This window comes from Lissotriton vulgaris, chromosome 10, assembly GCF_964263255.1.
Source record: "Lissotriton vulgaris chromosome 10, aLisVul1.2, whole genome shotgun sequence".
In the NCBI taxonomy this organism is placed as follows: Eukaryota; Metazoa; Chordata; class Amphibia; order Caudata; family Salamandridae; genus Lissotriton; species Lissotriton vulgaris.
The window spans coordinates 15962689-15977703 of record NC_141698.1 but is presented as its reverse complement, the minus strand read 5'-3'; the positions used below and the strand labels follow the sequence as shown (position 1 = coordinate 15977703).

Sequence of the window (15015 nt, the reverse complement as noted above, 5' to 3'; positions counted from 1 at the left end):
TTCTCTGCTCCCCGCGCTCACCACCCCAGCTCTGTTCTCTCTCCTTCCAGCCATCACACCCCGTCCTCCGCTCCCCTCTCTCACCGCCTCTTTCCTTCATTCCTCCACGCCGAGCCCTCTCTCCATCCCTTCATTTCCCCTCGTACAATCCCTTCGCTCTGACCCACCCCGTTCTCTCCATCTCCTTTCGTGCCCCCTTCAATGTCTACCCCCTACCTTCTTCACTCGCCCCCCCCCCATGTGCCTATCCATCGCTCCCTCGCGCCCCCGTCCTCTCTCAGCGCCCCTCTCCCGCGCCTCTGTCGCTGGCTTTAGAGCCCCCTCGAATGCCGCATTCCCCCCTCGACTCACCTCTTCCCCGGTGTGTATTGCTCTGTGTGAGGCCCGGGAATGTGGTGTTTTTGGTGGTTTGATGGTGTGTGTGGGTGGGACGGTCATGAGGGGGGCGTAGATTGGCCCCCGTCTCCAGGCCCTCGTTGCAGGGCCCATCCAGGGTCCATCTCAGCTCCGGTTTATTTATGACCCTAAAAATGGGCCCCATGTTTTAGGGAAGTGTGGATCTGGACTGGATGGAAACATTGGCGCCTCCCAAGGGGACAGCCATTCACAAAAGAGTGGTTCTGGCCTGAGACGGTCGTTGTCAGGCGCCTCCCTGACATGTGACTGACCCCGCCCCAGACCTGCGGGACCTCCCGTGATACCTGCCCGGGAGGGCCTGTTTCAGAACCGGGCAATCTGCATATCCTGAAGTTGGAAATGGACCGTCTTGTGGGGGGCGCTTCCGGTGCCTCGGAGGGCTGGAGCTGCCGGTGTCTCCGACCCAGTGTGCCTCACACAGACAGTGGGTGCCCTCGAGCCGCTGTGTACAGCTCCTGGGCATCCCGGTGGGCATGGACCGCCCTACAGGCGCTCAGGGAGTGAGTGATGGTGAAGGGCACCGGCTGGGGCCCTCGGGCCCCCCCTCCCTCCAGGGGCACCGGGTGTCGTAGCTGCACGCTCGGCGTGCATGTGTTTCAGGTCTGAGCACAGGCTCACGAGCATCCCCGTAAGTGACATTGACTGCATTGGTTGCCATGACAACTGTACGGCAGCAACCTGTCCCCGTCATCTCCCCTCACGGCCGCCGTGTGGGAGCCGGGAACCCTCTCTGAAGGGGCCGCCAGTCTTCCAGAAATCCCCGCTCTCTGATCGTCATCCGGATTTCGCGATGTGCGGATCTCTTGATGCCCCCCCCCCCCCCCTCTCACCCCCCTGCCAAGCGTCCCTGGCAGCAACGGCAGCTCGCAAACTGGGTAGGGGGCGATGGGCAGCAGGGAGCGGGCACGCCTAGTCAGGTCAGAAGCTGGCACCTGCCTTGCCCTAGATAACACTTGCTTGATCTTAGCTAGTCCTAGCTAGCACCTGCCTTATCCTAGCTAGCTCCTAGCTAGCACCTGCCTTATCCTAGCTAGCACCTGCCTTATCCTAGGTAGCACCTGCCTTATCCTAGCTAGCACCGGCCTCATCCTAGCTAGCACCCGCCTTATCCTAGCTAGCACCAGCCTTGTCCTAGCTAGCATCTGTCTCGTCCAAGCTAGCACGTGCCTTATCCTAGGTATCACCTGCCTTATCCTAGCTAGCACCTGCCTTATCCTAGCTAGTACCGCCTTATCCTAGCTAGCACCAGCCTTGTCCTAGCTAGCACCAGCCTTATCCTAGCTAGCATCTGTCTCGTCCAAGCTAGCACGTGCCTTATCCTAGGTATCACCTGCCTTATCCTAGCTAGCACCTGCCTTATCCTAGCTAGCACCAACCTTATCCTAGCTAGCACCTGCCTTATCCTAGCTAGCACCAGCCATATCATACCTAGCTCCTACCCTATCCTAGCTAGCACCTGTGTTATCCTAGCTAGCACCAGCCTTATTCTAGCTAGCACCTGCCTTGCCCTAGGTTTCACCTGCCTTATCGTAGCTAGCACCTGCCTTTTCCTAACTATCATCTACCTTGTCTTGGCCAGCACCAGCCTTATCCTAGCTAGCCCCTGCCATATCCTAGTTACACCTGCCTTACCCTAGCTAGCACCAGCCTTACCCTAGCTAGCACCAGCCTTACCCTAGCTAGCACCAGCCTTATCCAGGCTAGCACCTGCAATGTACTAGCTAGCACAATCCTTACCCTAACTAGCACCAGCCTTATTGTTGCTAGCCCCTGCCTTATCCTAATTATCACCTGCCTTGTCCTGGCCAGCACTAGCTTTATCCTAGCTAGCCTCTGCCTTATCCTAGCTACACATGCCTTACCCTAGCTACCTCCTGCCATGTACTAGCTAGCACTCACTTTGTACTAGCTAGCACATACCTTGTTCTAGCTTGCACCTGCCTTATCCTAGCTAGCACCTGCCTTATCCTAGATAGCACTTGCCTTATCATAACAAGCACCTGCCTGGTCCTAGCTAGCACCTACCTTCTCCTGGCTAGTAATCACACGGATATGGCTAGTGCCTGACTTGTCCTAGATACACATTGTTTCATACTAGATAGCACCTACCTTGTCCTAGCTGACATCAGCTGCATCCTAGCTAGCACCTGTCATGTATTATCTAGCACCCACTTTGTACTGGCTAGCGCATGCCTTGTTCTAACTTATCCCAGCCTTATCCTAGCTAGCACCTGCCTTATCCTAGCTAGCATAGTCCCTATCCTAGCTAGCTCCTGCCTTCTCCTAACTAGCACAGAACATATCCTAGTGAGCACTGAACTTATCCTGTCTAGCTCCTGCCCTGTCCTCTCTATCACCAGCCTTATCCTAGCTAGCTCTTGTCCTGTCCTAGCTATTGCCTGCCTTGTCCTAGCTAGTTCCTGCCTTATCCTAACTACCTCCCGCCTTAGCCTAGCTAACACCTGTCTAGTCCTAGCTAGTGCCTGCCTTGTCCTAGCTAGCTTGTGCCTTATCCTAGCCAGCACCAGCCTTGTCCTAGCTAGCACTTGCCTTGTCCTAGCTATCACCTGCCTTATCTCAGCTAGCACCTGCCTTATCTGTGCTAGCTTGCCTTGTCCTAGGTAACCCATTTTTTATCCTAGCCATTGCCTGTCTTGTCCTGGGTAAAAGACTCACAAACATTGATGGAATGCAGACCAAATCAAACATTCACCCCCAGTCACAGATCAGGGTTTAAGCCATTTTTTTTGCTCACCATGCCACCCCAGTTTAGATCCAGCCACATGCAAATCAGTCTTGACCCTGCTCCTCGTGGGAGTAGTCCCACCCGAACTGCCAAGCCAGGTTCTACCTGGACCAGAAACAAGCTTCCTTGGACCGGTTTCGGGGTTTCACCCCTCACTAGCCAGGGTAGCTTGAATCTAGTGGTATGGAGAGCACAGGACCCACTTCAGGGCATACCCGGGCCTCTTAGGCCAAGAAAGCAAAAGGCGCACAAATGATGGACGGAATGCAAAACAAATCAAAACATTCACCCCCCAATCAAGAGATCCGGGTTAAATCCAACGTTCTTTTGTTCACCATGCCACCCCAGTTTAGACCCTGCCATATTCAAACAAGCCTTGACCCACCCTGCTCCCCCTGGGAATAGTCCAGCCTGAACTTCCAGGCCAGGTCCTCCCTGGACCAGAAACAAACATCCTGGGACCAGTTTTGGGAATTCACCCCTCATCAGCCGGGCTGGGTCATCGCTTGACTGGGGGTGATTGTTTTGATTTCTTCTGTATTCCATCTATCATTTGTGTGTATTTCGCTGACTTCTCCTAGATGACACTTGTCTTATCTTAGCTAGTAACCACCTTGACCTAGTTAGCATCTGCTTTGTCTTGGCCGACACCCACCTTGTCCTGGCTAGCACCTGCCTTATCCTAGCTAGTGCCTGCCTTGCTAGGACCCGCCTTCAACTTGTATCACGTGGAGCAACACATAGAGTAACACCCAGGAATAGGTGAAACACCAGTAACACAAGATACAAGTAGAACACAACCCAAAAAGGGGCTATACACCAGTAACACAAGGTAAACATAGTGCAACACCCAGAAATTTGCTAGACACCAGTAACACAAGGTAATCATTAAGGGTGGGCGTAGTTGGCGGAGTACTACAACGCAGAAAGAAGTTAAACAAAAACTCTGTGAATTCCGCAACTTCACTTTGTGGGACTTCCAATGAATACTATAGAGACCTCATATACTTTTGGTAAAATAACAAGTATCTCTGTCTTTACATGCTAAAATGCATGTAGTCATTCACAAAAGTGAAAATGAAAATTTGGCAAGCAGTGAGAGAGATGATGATTTTGGGGTCCTCTCTAACCTAGGGAGAGAATCAAGCAGATGCCTTGAAAACAAAGAGCACATCTTGCTGAACGGTTCAGTGGTGGTCCCATCCTCTTAGGACCACCCCAAGCACAGTTATGGGCAAAAATACAATCCCAACCAAAGGCCCAGCAAAGGATTATGGGACGAGATTAGCAGTGGGAAGTGAATATTATAGTATCCAAAATTAAAATAATTCTACAAAGAGCTGCAGTTAGACTAGTCGTTACTAGGTGATATATCTGTAGTGAGACTCCTTATGAGAGTCATATGCAGAGTAGGGTTCTTACAATACATCCCCCGGGAAGATATGTCTAGAGGGAGGCTCCTTATAAGAGTTGTCGGTTCTTACAATACTTACTCCTAATATCTATGTCTAGAGGGAGGTTCCTTACAAGAGTTATCAGTTCTTACCATACACACCTAGCAGATATGTCTAGAGTGGGACTCCGTATAAGAGTTATCCACAGAGCGTGAGTTCTTACCATGCACACTCCTAGTACATATGTCTGTAGTAAGACTCTTTATAGGAGTTATCCGCAGAGCGGGCATTCTTAGTAGAGGTGCGTGTAGAAGTCAGACTATAATTACAGGTGTGTGATCAGTGGGAGTTATTGTAATATATGCATTGTTTGCCAGGAGTTCTTCAAATGTATATGTTCATTGTTGTGGCTCTTATAAGAGGTATTGGTAAAACAGACGTTCTATTAAATGTAATTTTTATTTTAAAAAAAGTTAATGTGGGAAATCTTTGCTGAGCGAGTTATTGCAGTGATAATATTTTTGGTTCGGCACATCTTATATGAGAAGTTTGTAGAGAGGAGATTAGCAGATCAGAAGTTCTTGTGACACACTGTGGAAGAGACGTTGCCATAAGACATGTTGCACTGACTCTGCAGCGACTCCTACTGATGGCGCTTCTCATCTTCTTCCGGAGCAGCAGATCTTGTAAATAAAGGATGCATATAAGAACCGTTTTTCATAGAACACAGGTTCTGATAAGTTGCTTTTATGCAGAAGTTTCTAGGAGTGAAATATTTTTGCAGCAGGAAGTGTGATAGAGTTTAGCGACAGATGCTGTAAGTGTGACAAGAATGAGATAAGATAGCTCAGCAAGCTATGCACTGGCTTAACAGAGCTGTGGGTAACATGCGCATTGCTAGTTGAAACTAGGGGTGGGCGGAATTTGCCTAGTCGCGCTACGCAAAGATCTGCGAAACGGTAAACATTTTCCGCGAGCACGCAGAGTTCCGCGACCACACGGAATTGCTTGTTCTGCCTGTTTGCAATGCTTTTTTCCTGTTCGCGAACTCTGTTTGTGTGCTCGGGGGGAAAAATCTCGCAAACACACATTTTGAAAGCGCGAACAAGCAAAATATTCTGCAAATTTTTGGCAATTCCGCATTCTCTGCGGCGTGCCAAATTCCACAAATTCTGCGAATGGAACAGAATTTACTGCCCAGGCCTAGTTCAAACACCAGCAGGACAGACTCTGCATTCATTCTCATGCGAGTAATAAAAACACCTGTTGTGTACAGCACTGCGGAGCAGCACAAAAATGGTAGAAAGTGCAGAACAGAAACAAAACATAGTCACTGAACATCAGGAATTGTATGTGAGATGTGTAGTGAAGAGGGAAGACACTTGTCTCGGTGAAAGATCTGTAGTCTAGGAGCTTTGCTTGTAAGTTGCATGCACACAAAGCTGTTTTAGGTTTTTTAAATACTTCTTATATTTCTAAGGCAGAGGCTCCTACCGAAGCCTCCTGCGCCAGGAATTCTGGATCTGATTATGTCTGTTATATTGTGGTGTGCTTTTTTTTGCAGGTGTGCTCTGCTGAAGATAACATTAGTTGACAGACAATGGAGGCTTGTTTTCCAGGGGTGGGTCATATATGCATAACTTTCTCCCATGTACTAATCACACAACTTTTTTTTTCAAAGCTACGAAATTTTGCGTAATTACGCCAGCCGTAAATATGTTATTTAGCGCTAATATTTTAGCTTGATGCACGATAAAAAAAAAGTAGCACAAAAAAACAAATGGTGCTAGCAACGCCCACCGGTGTCTCGCCCCTTCTTGTTATTCGTAAAGAGAGATAGAGGATTGTGCCCTCTCGATCTGTCAACGTTAGTGCAGAAAAATTGTCAATTGTTCTTTTATGTTTTTCACATGCGTGGTCTTTATTTGTATTTTCATACATTAAGCAAGAACAGGACTTTTGTTCCTGGACCACAGAGACTTAACACCTATATAATTAAAGAATCACGAACATTACTGCCTTACATAACGAAGCTCTACCTTGAAAACGCCCATGGCCAATGGGCCACTAGGGCGAAACACGTGTCAGCTGTTTTTTTCATTTATTCCTGTTCTTGCTTCAGGTTTGAAAATACAAATAAAGACCCCGCAGGTGAAAAACATCAAAGAACGAATGACAATTTTTCTGCACTAACGTTGACAGATCGGATGTACATCGTTACAATGCATGCTTTTACAACTCATGCCTTTATGTCGCAACTTTTACAACGCAAGTCGTTACAACGACTTGCGTTGGGCGGCACTGGATATTGAATAGTTTAATTTACTATTCCAACTCCAGTCCCCGTGGATAGTAGGGAAGGTGTTGGATAGTAAATTAAAACTATTCCCTATCCTAGAGTGCCCCCCAGCGCAAGTCGTTGTAATGACTTGCGTTGTAATGGTTGCGTCGTAAAGGTACTTCGTTGTAAAAGTTGCGTTGTAAACGCTGTTCCCCTGACAGATCGAGCAGCTGTATTTGGAAGGCACAATCATGACATTTTTAGAGCAGATGCTTCTTCGCGTGGCAGGAAAGTAGACCTGGTGTCTGGCGAGGATAATCTAAGCACCTGAGGGCATTCATGCAATACTGGAGGGGACCGGGGGCGGTATTTCAGCGTGGGAGGCCGGTGACGTCAGCATTGTACGGCTTTACCCGGGGGGGGGGGGGGGTGCCAGTGTTTGTGAGGCGCTGTCCACCCACACACATTGCACCAAAGGTTGTCTTGTTCCCGCCTCAGATGAAGGCTCTGCGCATTTCCACAAATCTTCATTTATTTCAGTTTTAGTGACAACTTCCTGGCACGTCACATCCACCGTATTGCTTATAAGAGCGGGGCCAGCTGAATTATTGTACGTAGTTTAGCTTTAAATCGGACATGAAAAGTGAACTATAACTGTAAAATAAGGCGAAAAGGGGTTTTTGTTCTGTGCGGTCTAGATGCGGGTGCAGCCTTTCTCACTATACGCCACCTGTCATTGCCATATAGATGTACAGCTGATTGGTTAATGAGTGCTTGAATCTATTTTTACATTTTCTGTAAATATATTTTTTCCTCTAGAAAGAGACATTAAAATCTTTGTCTTACCCCAGCGGGTGGGTCCCGCCCACCCCGCACTCGGGGGTTGGGTACTTCAAGCTGTCTAAAGTAAGAAATGCCTGAATTTTCAATGGGAGGGTCTCCGTCGCCACCTTGGCATCAACGGGTGCGTGGGGCTAGACACTGGGCTATTCCTCAGTTTGCTTGAGGGCCTCTGATGCCCACTGTGGTGAGGGGGTGCTCGTGCCAGCGCTTATAATGCCCACCGTGAAAGAACCGCGCGTGCTGAGCTTACAGCCAACCTCAAGACAGAGTCTTTCTGTTATTATTAGTAGTAGATGTGGTAGTACTAGTAGTAGAACAGGAGTAGGAGTAGAACAGGAGTAGTAGATATGTTTTTACTAGTAATAGAACAGGAGTAGTACATTTGGTAATACTTGTAGTAGAATAGAGGTAGTAGTTGTGGTAGTAGTAGTAGAAATGGAGTAGTGGTGGAACAGGAGTAGTAGATCTGATTTTAATAGTTGTAGAACAGAATAGTAAATGTGGTAGCACTAGAACTAAAATAGGAGTAGTACAAGTGATAGTGGCAGAACAGGAGTAGTAGAACTGGTTGCCCTAGTAGTAGAAGAGGAGTAGTACATGTGGAAATGCTAGTAGTAAAGTAGGAGTAGTAGCTGTGGTAGTAGAAGTAGAACTGGAGTAGTGGTGGAGCAGGAGTAGGAGATCTGCTTTTACTAGTAGTAGAACAGGAATAGTAAATGTGGTGGCACTAGAATGGGAGTCGTATCTGTAGTACTAGAACTGGGATAGTGGTAGAACATGAGCAGTAGATCTGGTCGCACTATTAGTAGAACAGGAGGAGCAAATGTGGTAGTACTATTAGAACAGGAGTAGGAGCTATTATATAAGTAGAGACTGGAGTAGTGGTGGAACAGGAGTTGTAGATCTGATTTTACTAGTAGTAGAGCAGGAGGAGTGAATGTGGTAGCACTAATAAAAGAATAGGAGTTGTAGCTGTGATAGCACTAATACTAGCGCTGGAGTAGGAGTAGAACAGGAGTAGTAGTCGTGGTCGCAGTAGAACAGGAGTAGTGGTATACGGGGTGTACTAGTAGCAGAACAGGAGTAGCAGATCTGGTTGTAATGATAGTGGAATTGCAGTCGTACATGTGGCAGCACTAGTAGCAGAACAGGAAAAGTAGACCTCGTGGTACTAGTAGTCGAAAAGGAGTAGGATATCGGGTAGCACTAGTAGTAGAGCTGGAGTAGTGCATGTGGTCGTCTAGAAGTAGAACAAGAGTAGTAGATCTCATGGTACTATCAATACAACAGGACTAGTAGATCTAGTTTTACTAGTAGTTGAACAGGAGTAGCAGCTGTGGTGCTACTAGTAGTAAAACAGGAGTACTAGCTATGGCGATCTGTGTTTGAGCTCATGCTCACAATGTCGAATCCCAGCGCGTCCACTCGGACTTTCATCCTTCTGAGATCGGTAAAATGGGTACCTTTGGGTTGGATAGCAATAAAGACTTGTTATTTCAGGTTGTCCTTTTTACTGAACATGCACTTTACAAATACACGGTATCTTAGGCAGAGTCCTCAGCAGACTTCCTTCTTGGCTCATGGGTGTGAGCACCTGTGCTCTGATCAAAGACATGATTGGACAAGATTTGGACTTCTCCATAAAATGTTGAAAGTTGCCTCATTCTTCAGTCTCCTGGGAGAGACCCCCCCCCCCACACACACACACAAGCAGGTCTGACCATCCAAGTCCTGTGAGTCTTCTTCCTCCTCCCCTTCGTCCTTTGGAGCTCTTACGTCATCCGCTTGAGTTGCACGTTCCTCTGACCCACAATTAGTGAGAAAACAAGCAGGGAAAAGGCAGATGAGATCGCAAAAGGAAAGCAGGTAATAGATAATATTAGAGTTTGAGTCAGAATTAATGGGCAATTTGAATCAATTACAAATAACCTTTTCCGCCGAAATTGGACGTGTATTTCAGCACTGGACAGCAACTTCAGACAGCACTGGATTCTATTTCAGCACTGGACAGCGCCTTCAGACAGCACTGGATTCTATTTCAGCACTGGACAGCGATTTCAGACAGCACTGGATTCCATTTCAGCACTGGACAGCGACTTCAGACAGCACTGGATTCTATTTCAGCACTGGACAGCGACTTCAGACAGCACTGGATTCTATTTCAGCACTGGACAGCGACTTCAGACAGGACTGGATTCTATTTCAGCACTGGACCGAGACTTCAGACAGGACTGGATTATATTTCAGCACTGGACAGCGACTTTAGACAGGACTGGATTCTATTTCGGCATTGGAAAGAGACTGTGGTCAGCACTGGGAAATATTTGAGCACTGGACAAAGCCTGTGTTTAGCACTGTATTACATGTCAGCGCTGGATAGGGACGTTTGCCACCAAAAGACGTATATTTCAGCACTGGACAGAGACTTCAGACAGCACTGGATTCTATTTCAGCACTGGACAGCGACTTCAGACAGCACTGGATTCTATTTCAGCACTGGACAGCGACTTCAGACAGCACTGGATTCTATTTCAGCACTGGACAGAGACTTCAGACAGCACTGGACTCTATTTCAGCACTGGACAGCGACTTCAGACAGGACTGGATTTTATTTCAGCACTGGACAGCGACTTCAGACAGGACTGGAATCTATTTCAGCACTGGACAGCGACTTCAGACAGCACTGGATTCTATTTCAGCACTGGACAGCGACTTCAGACAGCACTGGATTCTATTTCAGCACTGGACAGCGACTTCAGACAGGACTGGATTCTATTTCATCACTGGACCGAGACTTCAGACAGGACTGGATTCTATTTCAGCACTGGACAGCGACTTCAGACAGGACTGGATTCTATTTCAGCACTGGACCGAGACTTCAGACAGGACTGGATTCTATTTCAGCACTGGACAGCGACTTCAGACAGGACTGGATTCTATTTCAGCACTGGACAGCGACTTCAGACAGGACTGGATTCTATTTCAGCATTGGAAAGAGACTGTGGTCAGCACTGGGAAATATTTGAGCACTGGACAAAGCCTGTGTTTAGCACTGTATTACATGTCAGCACTGGACAGCGACTTCAGGCAGCATCGGACTATAATTGAGCACTGGACATAATCTCCAGCCATTACAAGCTTACATTTAAGCACTGGACATAGGCTTCAGTCATTATATTCCAGCACTGGAATATATTTTAGCATTAGACCAAGACTTCAGGCAGCGCTGGGTTATATTTCAGCACTGGAAACAGACTGTGGTCCGCGCTGGATTCTATTTCAGCTCTGGACAGAGACTTTGGCAGCGCTGGCTTATATATATTTCAGCAAAGGTCAGAGATTTCAGCCGTTCTTAATTTCAATTTCAGCACTTTACAGAAACTCCAGCAATTACTAGGTTATGTTTCTGCACGGGACAGGGACTTCAGCCAGCGCTCGGTTGTATTTCAGCACTGGACAGACTTCGGGCAGGAATGGCTTTCAATTAGGCGCTGGACAGAGGCTTCCGCTAGCACTTTGTTACATTTCAGCGCTGGACAGAGGCTATGATTGGGAGCGGGTTACATTTCAGCACTGGACAGAGGCTATGATTGGGAGCGGGTTACATTTCAGCACTGGACAGAGGCTTTCATTAGCACTTTGTTACATTTCAGCGCTGGACAGAGGCTATGATTGGGAGCGGGTTACTTTTCAGCACTAGACAGAGGCTTTCATTAGCACTTTGTTACATTTCAGCACTGGACAGAGGCTTCGATTGGGAGAGGGTACATTTCAGCACTGGACAGAGGCTTTCATTAGCACTTTGTTACATTTCAGCACTGGACAGAGGCTTTGATTGGGAGCCGGGAACATTTCAGCACTGGACAGAGGCTTTCATTAGCACTTTGTTACATTTCAGCGCTGGACAGAGGCTTTGATTGAGAACGGGGTACATTTCAGCACTGGACAGAGGCTTTGATTGGGAGCTAGTTACATTTCAGCGCTGGACAGAGGCTTTGATTGAGAGTGGGGTACATTTCAGCGCTGGACAGAGGCTTTGATTGGGAGCTGGTTACATTTCAGCGCTGGATCGAGGCTTTGTTTGAGAGTGGGGTACATTTCAGCGCTGGACAGAGGCTTTGATTGAGAGTGGGGTACATTTCAGAGCTGGACAGAGGCTTCGTTTGAGAGTGGGGTACATTTCAGCACTGGACAGAGGCTTTGATTGAGAGCGGGGTACATTTCAGCACTGGACAGAGGCTTTGATTGGGAGCGGGTTACATTTCAGCGCTGGACAGAGGCTTTGAATAAGAGCAGGTTACATTTCAGCGCTGAACAGAGGCTTTGATTCAGAGTGGGGTACATTTCAGCACTGGACAGAGGCTTTGATTGAGAGCGGGGTACATTTTAGCACTGGACAGTGTGGAAAAAGGTAGGGCCGATGAAATTTTTCAGAGTTGCCCGTCGCTAACCGCCTCTAATACCACTCAAGTTACCAAACAAAGAGGCAGGCGCTGGAGACTGGAAGGCAGGAAACAGAAGTTTTATTCCGACGGAGCAGAACACATCAACTCAGACAACAGGGTATCTTCTCGAGGTGCTCTAACCGCATCTCTGAGGCCTGGCCTCTTATACACACGTTTACGATCTTTATTACAGTTTATTGCATGTGGCACATTCTTGCAAATACTTTGAAGTACGGAAAGGCATCCTTGGAATCCCCGCTTCAAGCCCGTTCCCACACACATTTACAGTAGAAGTCCCCACCCCGGTCACGACAGGTGACGATTGTCGCGCAGCTGGGCATTCCGCCGATTCACGGAATGCATGTGGTCGATCGGATCTCATGGGGTAGGGGCTTTGATCAACTCGTTGATCCTTTGATGGAAGAAGCTTCCTACTGTATGGGGGCAATAAACAGCATCCGCAGGGCCAGGTGGCGGCCTGGGAACGAGCAGGACAATCGGGCACAGAGGGAAGGGGGGGGTTTATCAAAAGGCCCGGGATCATGAAAGGAATGGAGGGAGGTGTTGAGCTGGGAACAGAATAGGGTTCCGAGGCAGGGTTGCGTTGAAGAGGGGTTTATGGCCCAAGCATGTGAGAGCGGGGGCTGTCAGCGCGCGGGGGATGCCTGCGAGGTCAGGGGAGAGAGAGAGAGAGACGCGCTGGCTATCGGCGGTGGGCAGAGAGGCCATGACATTTAAAATGGCTGCCGCTTACGCGCACGAATGGGCCCCAAAAGGGGATAAGATGGCGCCGATAATGTTGACACTGCAAACTAGATTTTAACAGTCCTCCCTTTTCAACATATCTAGCCAGCTTATCTAATCGATGTCTATCTTCATCAGATTCCTAACCTCGACATCATACAGTGCTCTCATGCGTTCTTTTTCAAAGTCCACAGTCTTAGGGCAGATACAATTCGCACATAGTGAACACAGAGGCGGCAGGCATTGAATTCCTAAGCAGAACCTACATATTACAACCACAGGAATCAGGATAATAGTAAACAGTCTCCAGCCCCAGTTCATAACAGTACTCCAGAACCATCCACCAAGCGACCATTCTTCTTGCTCCTGGTGAACTTCTGAGGAGAGTCTGTGGAGATGTTCGATGGCTTTGTACACCGAGGGTGAATTGTCCATTAAATATGTACAGCAGCTGGACCCAATAATGCGGCATGCTCCAGCATGATCCGCTAGAACCTCATCTAGAACAAGGCGGTTCTGGAGAGCCACCAGGCGGACCGCTTGAAGCTCGGCTGTATTGTTTGCAAGGATGCCAGCTGTGATGTTCATTGTTGTCTCGACTGCCTGGGTCAAATGTCGGATGGCACGGCTGTTCGCCATCGGGCCCCAGAGTGGAACAAGTCCCTTCATTGCATCGAGGAACTGTGCTCCTGTGGAGTCGGCTTGTTCAATGTCCTTGGCTCGTTTCTGTCTATGGTGATTCGCTGGAGCCACATAGGTCGGAGGAAGGATGAAGGAGATAAAACAGGTGCCCCCCCCAGCCTTTGGGGAGCCAGGTGTAGGCCTTTGTGCCACAAACAAAGTACATGTTTGGAGAGGAGACAAAAGAGGGTGGATCGGTGGAGTCCAAAGTTCTGGTGATGCGGCAAGCACTGCGGCCCACCAGCTGTGTCCCAAGCCCTTCTATGCACATAAGGCCTGTGACGTTGATGACGGATAGGGCCACCGTCAGGGTGGCAGCTGTTCGTTTCCAGAGGTAGGAGAAGGTGGGTCTGGTCGGATTGTTAAACACCTGCATTTCGATTCGTTCTTTGACAGGGATGTCCATGTGGATAGAGTCGTTGGAGGTCTGTGGGCAGAAGTGTGTCTTCGTTTTGTTCCGCCAGACCTCATGAAAGAAATGCGTCATAGTTTTGCTGGAGGTGGCATTGTCCTTATAGCTCTGTTGCAAGAGGATCAGCCAAGCAAGGCAGGAGCCGTGAATTGAGAAGGGTGAAGGGATGAAGGGTATTGAATGTCCAGTGGCGTGGGGTAACAACCCACAGATCCAGCAGTTGATGGCATTGGTAGCAAGATTGTGTTGGTGCAGCAGTTGCACGAAGGAGTTGTTCCAAAACTCCTTTCGCCTTTCTCTGAGTTGGGGTGAAAGAGAAATCAGATAATGTTCCTTCATGGTGGTAGGCTGTGCAGTGGTCAGGAATGTCTCATGAGCGGGTGCGCTTTCTTCCACAATCCAGAGGGTGGTCATGAGGAGGAGGCAAAAGAGGATCGCAATAAAGAGTGCAATTGTCTTTGAACTGTGGATTTTGTCAGTCTTTGGGTTTCTGTAGCGAATTTTCGGATGTCCGGTTGCTTCCATCATCTTCTTATCGGGCGCTTCCATCATCTTCTTATCGGGCGCTTCCATCACCTTCAAGGGAGCTCGGTAGCGGGCAGAACCAAAGACCTCGTCTGGCTTTCTCTCCTGACAGCCTTTGTAGTGTTAGGCCACCGATCTGAGAATTATGACTTAGTCAATGGTCTGCTTAGCCGAAACTCCCTCCTTTCGTCGCAGGTTATACCCATCTCTGGATGGCACAGTGGGGTCAGGAATCTTTGCCAGTTCGAGTATCTCTGTGTCCGGATAGCAGTTCAGTGATGGTCGGTCTTTGTTCAGGAGCTCTTCCTGGGTGGTCACGCCTTCGGTCGTTGTCAGAGTCGAGGAGATCCGCTTGCAGTGGTGCGCATGTACCCAGTTGCACTTTCCCTCAACTCGAAGAGCTGTTTGGGTGGTGAGGAGGACTTGCCAGGGGCCCGTCCACCTGGGTTCCAGACTCTTGCCACGCTGGAAGTTTCTTATTAGGACATAGTCCCCGGGTTGCAGGTTGTGTCCGGGACCCCTGGAAG

General features: G+C 48.5%; 1 protein-coding gene across 5 annotated transcripts in view; it reads left to right on the top strand.

The window, feature by feature from the left end:
- The window catches only part of L1CAM (L1 cell adhesion molecule), a 603152-nt gene that overhangs the window by 381657 nt on the left and 206480 nt on the right, over positions 1-15015 (top strand). The window lies entirely within an intron of this gene.